This window comes from Ascaphus truei, chromosome 2 (assembly GCF_040206685.1).
Source record: "Ascaphus truei isolate aAscTru1 chromosome 2, aAscTru1.hap1, whole genome shotgun sequence".
In the NCBI taxonomy this organism is placed as follows: domain Eukaryota; kingdom Metazoa; phylum Chordata; class Amphibia; order Anura; family Ascaphidae; genus Ascaphus; species Ascaphus truei.
In genome coordinates, this window is record NC_134484.1 from 484,655,940 (window position 1) to 484,667,092 (window position 11,153).

Genomic DNA, 11,153 nt, shown 5'->3' on the forward strand with positions numbered 1-11,153 from the left:
CTCTTGGGTATAAAGGCATGCTGCAACTTTCCTGGATTCAACAGTCCGCTTGGTGGGAAAAATTTCTTGGTGACGACAGCCAACAGGATAGCTGGGATCGGTCCGTGCAACCTTCAGCTGCTTCCAGTGATGCCAGAGGCAGGGGAGCAGACAATCAAGGGGTCTACCACCCACCAGCTCGGAAGGTCCAGTCAACCCGATCGGAAGACCCTTTCCCATCTCGGTGGGGTCCTGGTACAAACTCCCACAGAGACACCCATCCCGGATCCGAGGCCATTGGATCACTAAAGGGAGGATGCCACCCACAGTATTCCCAGAGACCCTGGACATCCGTCACACATCTGCTGGGGAGGATTCCACCACCAAACAGAAGGGAGGATCCCGTCCCACAGAGGAGAGGCTCGAACGCCGAACACCATCGAGTACCCCAGCTGACGACCGAGTTTGCTGACTCAGGAGAGGATAAGATGGATTGTTCCTATGGCAGAACCACTGCCACTGCTTCTCTCCAAGGGGACCACGATCTGTAGTTGGTCTCAGCATCTCAAGAGGGAAAAACAGTTAAAGCCCTGGTGGACTCGGGATCTGGGAAAACCCTGATCCTAGAGGGCCTAATTCCAAGCAACGACTATCTTATGACGTGTAGTTACAGTGTGATCCAAGAAGGATCTAAAAGAATCCCCAAATGTTAGCACTCAATGCCGGAAAGTGTTCAGCTGGATAACAATGATCCGACAGGAAGCAAATACCTGTACATACAATTGTATAGGGAATTAATAACCCTTGTAATACCACTAAGTCCGATGAAAAATAATAAAGTTTTATTAATACAAATATTCATTAAAAACACGCATACATATCATTCAAACTTGTTAAAAAATATGGTGGGAGGTGGCAAGCCTTGATTATGCAACTACTGGTAGAATATGAAACTAAAAAATTGGACTCAGTAAAAGCTAAAATCAAAACCTTGCACACTGATATTAGCAAGTGGCAAACTGACACCAATTTTGACAGTTTGGAGAGCAAATTAAAAACCAACATAGATAAATTCACTAAGGATATAAAGGATAGGAAACACAGCAAATACATCTGTGATTTTGAGGACTTTAAGAGTGGGAAAATCTTTAGGTTTAAGACAAAAACGCGACCAACTAACATATATCCCAAAGTACAGGAATCATCAACTGAGTGGGAAACCTCGGCAAGTGATCACGAGGTTGATACAACTACACAACCACTAGGAACATCCAACCCTGGTACAGAAGCTCTCTTTCCCCTACCACAGAGACAAGATTCTTTTTTTAGACAATCCTGGGCTCTACCCTATACCCAATACAAGAGGAGGACGAGGAGGGGAAAGAGACAATTACTTAAGGGATCGACAAGTCTGGGGGTACAGGGAACCCCAAAGGAAGTACAGACGGAGACGACACAGGTGATAAACCTATCCTCTAAAATCCTCAATATACATCCCATTAGCATGCTATCCAAGAGCCTTACTTTTTGTCCCACGAGTCCAATAGACCATTTTGTATGCATTAAGGACCTGAACCTGTTCTGCAGGAAATTATCATTACATAAGTTCTTTAAAAAGCGTAGACAGTGGCAGAACGCAAACACTCCCATGGAACTATTAATTACGGAACAGCTCAATACCATTGATATCTTAGAACAGCTTGAAGAGGAAAGCCTCAGACCACCAGGGGAAGGTCCCTTCACAATACTGAAAAAGAAATCAACTTTTGTTCCACCCTATGACTGTAGTACTAACATAGACGTCTTTAATCAACTGGTAACTAAAGACTTGCATGAATTACCCATTTTGAAGCAACAACAAAACCTGACTTATCCTGAAAGACTGGCCCTTCGAGACCTTGAACAAGATGAAAATATTGTAGTAAAACCATCAGACAAGGGGGGAAATGTCGTGATTTTAAACAAAACAGATTACATACATGAATGTCAAAGACTACTATCTGACAGGAAATGTTACACTGTCCTACCGACAAATCCTACCTCTGAATATAAGAAAATACTCACTGATGTACTAAAAGAGGGCCTCGAACAAAATCTGATATCAAAGAACGAGTTTGAATTTATGACGATTAAAAACCCTAAAGTGGCGACGTTCTATCACTTACCAAAAATCCACAAAAAGTTAAATCCACCGCCAGGTAGACCAATCGTCTCCGGAATTGGGAACCTAACCTCCAGTGTGAGCGTTTATTTAGATTGTATCTTACGCCCTTTCGTCGAAACATTACCCTCATACGTGAGAGATACAACTGACGTATTGCGTAAGATTGAAGGTGTAATTCTGGATTCTGATACATACCTGGTGGGTTTGGACATTGAGGGTTTATATTCAAGTATCCCACACAAATATGGTATCGATGCGACATCACATTTCTTAAGAGCAAGAGACACCAATTGTATACCTCATAATAATCTAGTTCTAAGACTCCTAGATTTTGTCCTGACCCATAATTTCTTCTACTTACATAACACCCTATACCATCAGATTCGTGGCACAGCTATGGGGACCACCTGTGCTCCTACTTATGCCAACCTATATCTGGGCTGGTGGGAGGAAACGGTGGTCTTCATAGAGTCACAAGAGAAGTTTACTGAACACATAGAATTATGGGTCATGTACACCGACGATATTTTAATATTCTGGAAGGGTACGGATAGATTACTACTAGAGTTCATTGACAACTTGAACCAGAATCCATTCAACTTAAAACTGACATTCCAAATGGACAAAAAACAGATAGAATTTTTGGATATCAGCATTTTCAAATCTGTTGAGGGGCGTCTAGATACTAGCATCTATAGAAAGCCTACAGCCACAAACACACTACTACCGGCTACTTGCCACCACCCCAAACACGTCACGAACAACATACCGACTGGCCAATTTCTTAGGCTACGTCGAAACTGTTCAACTACATCAGAATTTGTTCTACAAGCTAAGGATATGTCGGAAAGATTCAAAACACGAGGGTATAGCAACACACTTATCAAGAAAGCTTATTACAAGGCATTAACCTCACCAAGATCTAATCTTTTGATAAATAAAGTCAAAGAGTCAAAAGATGAAACCATTAGGTTTATCGCCACATACAATAATCAGTGGCAGAATATAAAAAATGTGCTACAAAAACATTGGCATATTTTATTAGAGGACAATGACCTACGTAAAATCCTAAAAGATAAGCCAACGACCGGTTGCAGACGAAATACCAACTTAAAAGATAGACTAGTACATAGTCATTTCCAACCATTACCATTAAAAACCTGGCTGGGTACTAAACCACAGGGGTCATACTCATGTGGAAGGTGTAAGGCCTGTAACTTCATGCCTACCACCAAAACATTCACTGGTACTAACGATATGGTCCCTTATACAATTAAGGACTTTATCAATTGTCTTACATGTGGTACAATATATTTGATGACATGTGTCTGTGGACTAAAGTATGTGGGCAAAACCTACAGACCACTAAAAACTAGAGTTTTGGAACATGTGGGAAGTGTACGAAATGCAGTAGATACACCAGTGGCAAGACATATTCTACAACATCATAAGGGTGACCCAAATGTGATGCGTTTTTGTGGAATTGAATCAATCCCAAGAGATCCTAGAGGGGGGAATGGGATAAGAAATTGCTACAAAAAGAATGTCGCTGGATATACCAACTTCAGACCCTTTCCCCCTTAGGAGGAATAAATTAATCCTTCATTGAGCCCTACAGTAGAGGCAGTGATTATTCTAACAAAAACCAGTGGCAATTCCCCAAAAGACCCAGGTACACCCAGGTACATTCTGAGTACATGCCTTAAACTTTCCTTAAACTAGCCCCAGCATTTTTGCATTGATTAATGGCCTATCAGATTAACAGCGGGGGTCCCTGGCAGTCCCATTCAAACTGAATTGGATTGCCAGGGATCCCTGCTGTGTTAATCCTATGGGTCGTTAGTCAATGCAGAAATGCCTTAAACGTGCCTCAAACTAGCCCAGAACATACCCAGCACATACCCAGCACATACCCAGAATGTAACCCGGCTAGTTTACAGCAAATGTTAGAATAAACGTTGCCTCTACTGTATCTGTAATTCACTTTATTTATATGTTTGCAGCAATCAGTTACTAACTACCCTGGATATTTAGAGATATGTGGCACCTACAGATTATGAATACACTACACGAATTAATATTATTTAATAAATATTATGAATTATGGGGATCCAGGTATATAGTTTAAACCCTCTAAGATATGTTTTGACCGTTTTGGGCAGATCAAATAGTATATTTTCACTCCTACACTGTACATATATTTACCACTACAATATCACCACTATACACTATTATTGTATAGTTTATCCATTCCATTATATTACGTCACAACACCTACTGTTAGCGTTGCCGCATGTCTCCATTTATTACCAGGGAAGATTATATCTTTCATAGTTATCTCTGCAGCTAAATTTCGAATAACCAACAATTATACTTACCATCACGGTTACCCTTTTGCCAACTAACAACATAACATACTGACATCCTCAGATACAAATAACCACATGCTAAAAAAGACAACACAGTCCACCTAGTAGATTTATTCCTTTATTGTGGGTAACATAAACAACATCGACAAAGACACAAATTTATAAGAAATTTCTCCAAGGAGACAACCACTATATATCCGTGGGATCTCGGATATTCACTGCCCCCTGACGTTTAAAGGGGCGGGTTATTTTAATTACGAAGTGTATATATACCTACCATTAAGTCCCTTGTATGACTCCTCCTCCCCTGAAGAAGCGTAGCCTTACGTGAAACGGTCGTCGGGAATAGACGTCACTAGCTGACGTCATCAGAGGTGGCAACATCCAGTGATCCTGTATATCGAGGGAAGACAGGCTTGTATACGCAGCTGGGTCCTGACACAGATATAATTTAGGATCCGCTGTGATCACAGAGTTTACTGAGTTTACCTGCAGCTACACGGCATTTGTTTTTTGCGTGTATGGAGTCAATCTATGCACGATAGGATACACTGTGTATATATATTGCTTGGTCCAGATACATATTCAACATATGATCCGCTGCGATCATATAGCTCTTTCTATGCTGTACAGGACCCTTATGATAATATATGCATGATCAGAAATGCAGTGTGTTCTTTGACTATACAACCACTATCTGTATCCATGCATGGCTGAGGTATACATAAGAACTTAGCAAAATTATCACACAATTTGATATATAACGGTGTTTAAAAGATAACTATCCGTGTGATAGTGAAGATATTATATTGAGCCTACATACATACAGTCTGATATCAATCGGCTCACTATACTAGATACCCTCTACAGGATCACAATACTGCTTCGGTTTCTAATAAATAATACTGATACGGATGTATGTGAGTTAGCAGGGTTTATACTAAGATAGATAAGCCACTGAAAAATATTGACCACACTAGCCACCTCTGAAATGGGGTATTTTTAACAAGTTTGAATGATATGTATGTGTTTTTTTTTTTTTTTTTTTCAATGATTTTATTAGGCATTTTTAGAGAATACAACATTTCTGACAAATTGTGTAGCCTAACATTTTCCAAAACATATATATTTTTTTTAAAAGGGGGGGAAAGAAGGGCAACCTAAGTTTTCCATGAAAAAAGGGGGGGGAGCCTTCATAGAGAGAAGGTAAGGAGGGAGGGTGGTGAGGTGGTTGATTGGGTGGGGGGAAGAAGGGGGGAGGGGGATGGGGGGGGGAGGGTATTGTCGTCCTACAGGGCTGATGGGGTGTGGCTGGTGGGGTTCGTACTGATTTTTTTCTTATGGGAGGGGAGTTAGTCTCCCACCTCCCTGGGTTGGTTGGGGCGCGCTGGTATAGTGGAACCAGGGTTCCCAGATATCCTCAAAGGCCGGGGTTTTTTGTCTGATGTTGGCTGTGAGCCTTTCCATAGTCATTACTTCCCCAATCCTTTTCTTTATTGTATTGAGCGCTGGCGTAGCTATTTTCCTCCAGGAGGCCGCAATACAGCATCTCGCCGCAGTGAGAATGAAGGATATTAATTTCCTGGTGGGCCGAACTATATTCGGCATGGGTGCTGCCAACAGGAAGGTCAGTGGTTCAATAGGAATTTCTAGGCCTGTGACCTCTTTTATAAGAATTTGGACCCTGGCCCAGTATTTCACAATTTATGGACAGGTCCACCAGATGTGGGCCATGTCCCCTCTATTACCACAGCCTCTCCAACATTGGTCTGATGCCAGAGGGTAGATCTGGTTTAATCGGGCTGGGGTAAGATAGCAGCCAAACATGATCTTATAGATGTTTTCCTTAATTGTGGTGCAAAGGGAAGTTTCTGAGGCTGCCTGCCAGATTTCCTCCCAAGTCTCTCTTTCTATATCGACGTTAAGGTCAGCTGACCATCGCAGCATGTAGTCGTGCTGTGTAGGGGACGTTGAGCGCATTAGGATATTGTAAATATCTGAGATGAGTCCCTTCTGGTAGGACTTGTCCTCACACAAGAGTTCAAACGTCGTGAGAGTGGGGTATTCTGGATGAGGGCACGTAGTTCTGACAAAGTTTCTAATTTGTAGATATTTAAAGGTGTCCAATTTTGTAATTTTAAATTTGTTCCTCAGTTCTTGGTGGCTCAGGAGCTTCCCTAGGCTCAGTACGTCGGCAATCGCCTCTATACCCCGTGTGTGGAAGTGGGCGAACAGCTTAGATCCGCATCCTGGAGGGAATTTAGGGTTATTAACAAAGGGGGTGAGTTGTGAGTTTGTGGATGTGAGGTTAAATTTAAGTTTGCAACTGGACCAGGTATCCCACGTGAATCGTGAGGCCTGTAGCTTAAGATTGTGTAAGTGGCCATCTCCTCTGTTCAGGCTCCAGAGGCAGGCTTGCAGAGAAGGCAGTTTGGCACACCGAGTTTCCATTCCCACCCAGCAACATCGGGTCGGGTCTGAGTTCCACATTACTACCTGCCTGAGCTGAGCGGCTAGGTAATATTTATATAGGTCAGGCACCCCCATCCCTCCTCTGGCTCTTGTGGTCATCAGGACTGATCTGGCTACCCTGGGTCTCTTACCCTGCCAAATGAAGTGGAGTAGTCTATTCTGTATATATTTTAGATCGGCGGCCGGGACCTGGATTGGGAGCGTCTGGAATAGGTACAACATTCTTGGGAGTATATTCATTTTGGTAGAGATCATCCTCCCAATCCATGAGATCTGATAACCTTCCCACCGATCTAGATCCCTTTTGATCTGATCCCATAGTTTCGGGTAGTTATCCCTATATAGGTCCCGATAGTGCCTAGATACATTAATTCCCAGATACTTAATGCATGAGGGGCACCATCGGTAGCTGAAATTTAGCTTGAGGTGTTTGATTATGGGGTCGGGAAGACTAATATTTAGGGCCTCAGATTTGTCGCTATTTATTTTATATCCTGATACCTTTCCAAACTCCGTCAGTTCCATCTGAAGGTTGGGGAGGGAAGTTAGGGGTCTGGTCAAGGTCAGGATAATATCGTCAGCGAATAGGGAAATTTTGTATTGTTCAGTGGCCATAGGTATACCCTGGATGTTTGGGTTTTGTCTTATTTTGGCCGCCAGTGGTTCAATCGTGAGAGCAAAGAGGAGAGGGGAGAGGGGGCAACCCTGTCGGGTACCATTTCGAATGTGGATTTGTTCCGCTCCTCCACCCGATAGTCTAACTGAGGCGGATGGCGTTTGGTAGAGCGCCTGGACACCCGTAAGAAAGGAGTCCCTGAATCCGAATTTTTTTAATGTTTGGTCTAGGAACAGCCAGTCAATTCTGTCAAATGCCTTCTCTGCATCTAAGCTTAGTAACATAGCTTGTGAGTCTGTAAGGTGGGCCTGGTCAACAAGGTTAATGATTTTACGGGTATTGTCTGAGGCCTGACGGCCCAGGACAAACCCGACCTGGTCCATATGTACTAGTCTCGGGAGAATTGGATTAAGTCTGTTCGCCAATATTTTACTATATAGTTTTAGATCATTGTTCAACAGTGAGATTGGTCTATAGCTACCGCATTGTGTGGGGTCCTTCCCTTCTTTAAGGATTATAGCCAAATTGGCGGACGACATTGAAGATGGGATAGGACATCCTTCTAAGAATGAGTTGAACAATTGTAAAAGGTGGGTGGACAGAATGGGGAGAAACTTCTTATAGTAGGCATTTGTGAAACCATCAGGGCCCGGTGCTTTAGAAATTTTGGAGGCCTTAACGGCCCATTCTAGTTCTTCCGCCGTTATTTTGGCGTTCAGGAGAAGGAGTTCCTCCTCTGTTAATGAGGGGAGGTCGCAGTCAGCTAGATAATCAATGGTAGCCGATAGCGCCTTCGGGTCTGGGCTAGCAGAGTGAGCCCTTAGGTTATATAATTTAGAGTAAAATTTAGTGAATTCCTCTGCAATTTTTTTTTCATTGTATTGGAGCTCACCAGCACTATTCCGGATCGCCGTTATTTGCGATCTTTTGTGTATGCCTCGTAACTTGCTAGCAAGAAGTCTATCGGCCTTGTTCCCTTTATCGTAATACCTCTGACCCGTCCATTTAAGAGCTTTTTCGACACTGTCCATTTGAATTATTCTTAAGTCGCTTCTGGTAGAAGTCAACTGTTTATAGATTTTCCGGGAAGGGTTATTTTTATGCTGTTGTTCTAAACTTATTATTTTGTCTGTTAGCTCTTTGGTTTGTTTAAGTTTAGTTTTTTTCCTATGGGAGGCAATCGAGATGAAATGCCCTCTGATTGTCGCCTTATGGGCTTCCCACAGGCTCGCTGGAGAGGTAACAGAACCTATATTTGTCCGGAAATATTCCTTAAGGGATTTTTTGATCTCCCGTACTGTCTCCGAGTGATTCAGTAGGGAGTCGTTCAGTCTCCAGGAATACGAGGTTGTTTTCACGAAAGGAATGGATAGGGTCAGGGTGATGGGAGCATGATCTGACCACGTGATTGGGCCGATGTCAGTATCTAGGGCGGCTTCTAGGATGTTCTTGGTCGCAAGAAAGTAGTCTATACGGGAATATGTCTGGTGAGGGGCCGAGTAAAAGGTATAATCCCTTTGCCCCTGGTGTTGTGTTCTCCAAATGTCTAAGAGTGAGAAGTCCCCCATTATGTCCTTGAATTTTTTCCCCAGTCTTTGTGACTGGGTGGAGTGTTGTCGCCCTGGGAGGCTCGATTTATCTTCTTTAGGGTTGAGAGCCATATTTAGATCGCCTGCAATAAGTAGCGATGATAGGTATTCGGGGTCAATTTTTGCCAGAACTGTTTTTAAGAAATCTGTCTGGTTCTCGTTTGGGGCATATAGGTTAATAAGGGCGATTGCCGAGCCTGAGAGCGAACCGTAGACCACAATAAATCTTCCCTCTGGATCTGCCTGGATTTTAGCAAGATTAAATGGGGTGCCCTGACGAATCAGAATGGCGACCCCTCTGCGTTTACTACTATATGAGGCAAAGTAGCTCATCGGATACACATGCTGGAATGTTTTAGGCGGCTCCCGAGATGTGAAGTGTGTCTCCTGGAGGAAAACAACATCGCCTCCCAACCTCTTAAGTTCCTGTAGGGCCAGGCGTCTTTTTCTGGTGTTGTGGAGGCCCTTGACATTTAGGGAAGTAAACTTTAGAGCTTGTTGGCGTGACATTCTGCTTGGGATGGACGCAGACTAATTGTAAACTTTAAGTTAAGATGGTAGCTGGACAGCCAAGTGGGACGGGGGGTAGGGTGGGAGGGGAACCGCTGGGATAGGATCAGCGGATGTAGAAAAGAGGGAAGGTAGACCCTATTGGGGTCTGTAAAGTTTGAAACCGATCTGGTTTAAAGACCGGTTGGGGTGGTTTAAGACCCTAGGGGGGCGGGTCCGACGACTGTCTCCAGTAAGGGTGGGCCGAGTAGAGACCCTTAGCTATTGGGAGTTACAGCCAAAACATGCAGACCGTGGGAGTCCTAGAAGATTGGATTTCTCTCCTGTATGGGCAATGTGGGGAGTGGGCAGGCGCTGGGCTGCTCAGTTCTAGGGGTGGGCGGTGGGGGGGAGGTGAGTGGGGGGGGGGGTTCAGGGTTAGGCTGGGTAGGGGACCGCTTCTGGGAGGAGTCCGATTAATGTGTTCCTGGCTTCTGTACTGTGTGTACAGGCGCTCATTTAGTGTACCTTGACTGCTCGGGTGGGTGTCTATAAGTGTTGAATGAGCCTGAGGTCTCTTGGGCCCTCCCGGGGCGGTGAGGTTCGGGTGCGTCCCCTCCGTGGAGTGGTCCTTGGTGTGAGAAGAGGGGGAAGAGAGGAGGGTGGGGGGGTGGAGAGGAGGGTGGGGGGGTGGAGGGGAGGAGTTGGGGGAGGGTGTGGGAGGAAAAAAGGGGGGTGATACGGGAGGGGGGAGGGGGTTGGGGGGGAAGATAAGGGGCAGAAGGGGGGGAGAGCAATTCTGACATATCCTAAGCATAGCATTCAATACCAACATTTTACCTCGTATTAGATAGGCTGTGTGTATACAATGTTTGACAGATTGGTTACATACACTACTGTGCTGAAGCAGTCCACTCCTAGGCTTCCTTGGAACGGCGGTGGGCACCTGTGATTTTACAGGAGGACGAACCGTGGGTGGGGGAGGAGGGGGTGGGGGGGGAGATTGATCATAGGGGAAGGGAAGCGGACTGGGGGGCGATGGGGGGAGGGGGGGTCTGGGGGAGGGGGGGGGGGTTGGGGGAGGGGGTAGGGGGGGAAGGGGGGTTGAGAGGGAAAGGGGAGGGGGGGGGTGCAGGCTTAAACATTGATCCTTGCGCAGTGTACACAGTTTACATTTAACAATATAGACATCAAACATTTGCCATAGTACCGGTGTTGTGTGACCTTTTGTGGTAAACCTGGGCAAAGCGTCGGACAGATGGGGGGATAATTAGGGGGGGAGGAAGGGATAGGGGGTAGGGGGGGGTACAGGCTTATACATTTAAACATTGAATATTGTACGTAATTTACATTTAGCAGTTGAGGCAACCGACATTTGCCATAGCACAGACGCTGTGCGACCTCGTGTGGTAAACCTGGGTACCGCGTCTGTCAGGCCAATCCGCGTGAGCGTGTCCAGCCAAACAGACGCGGGG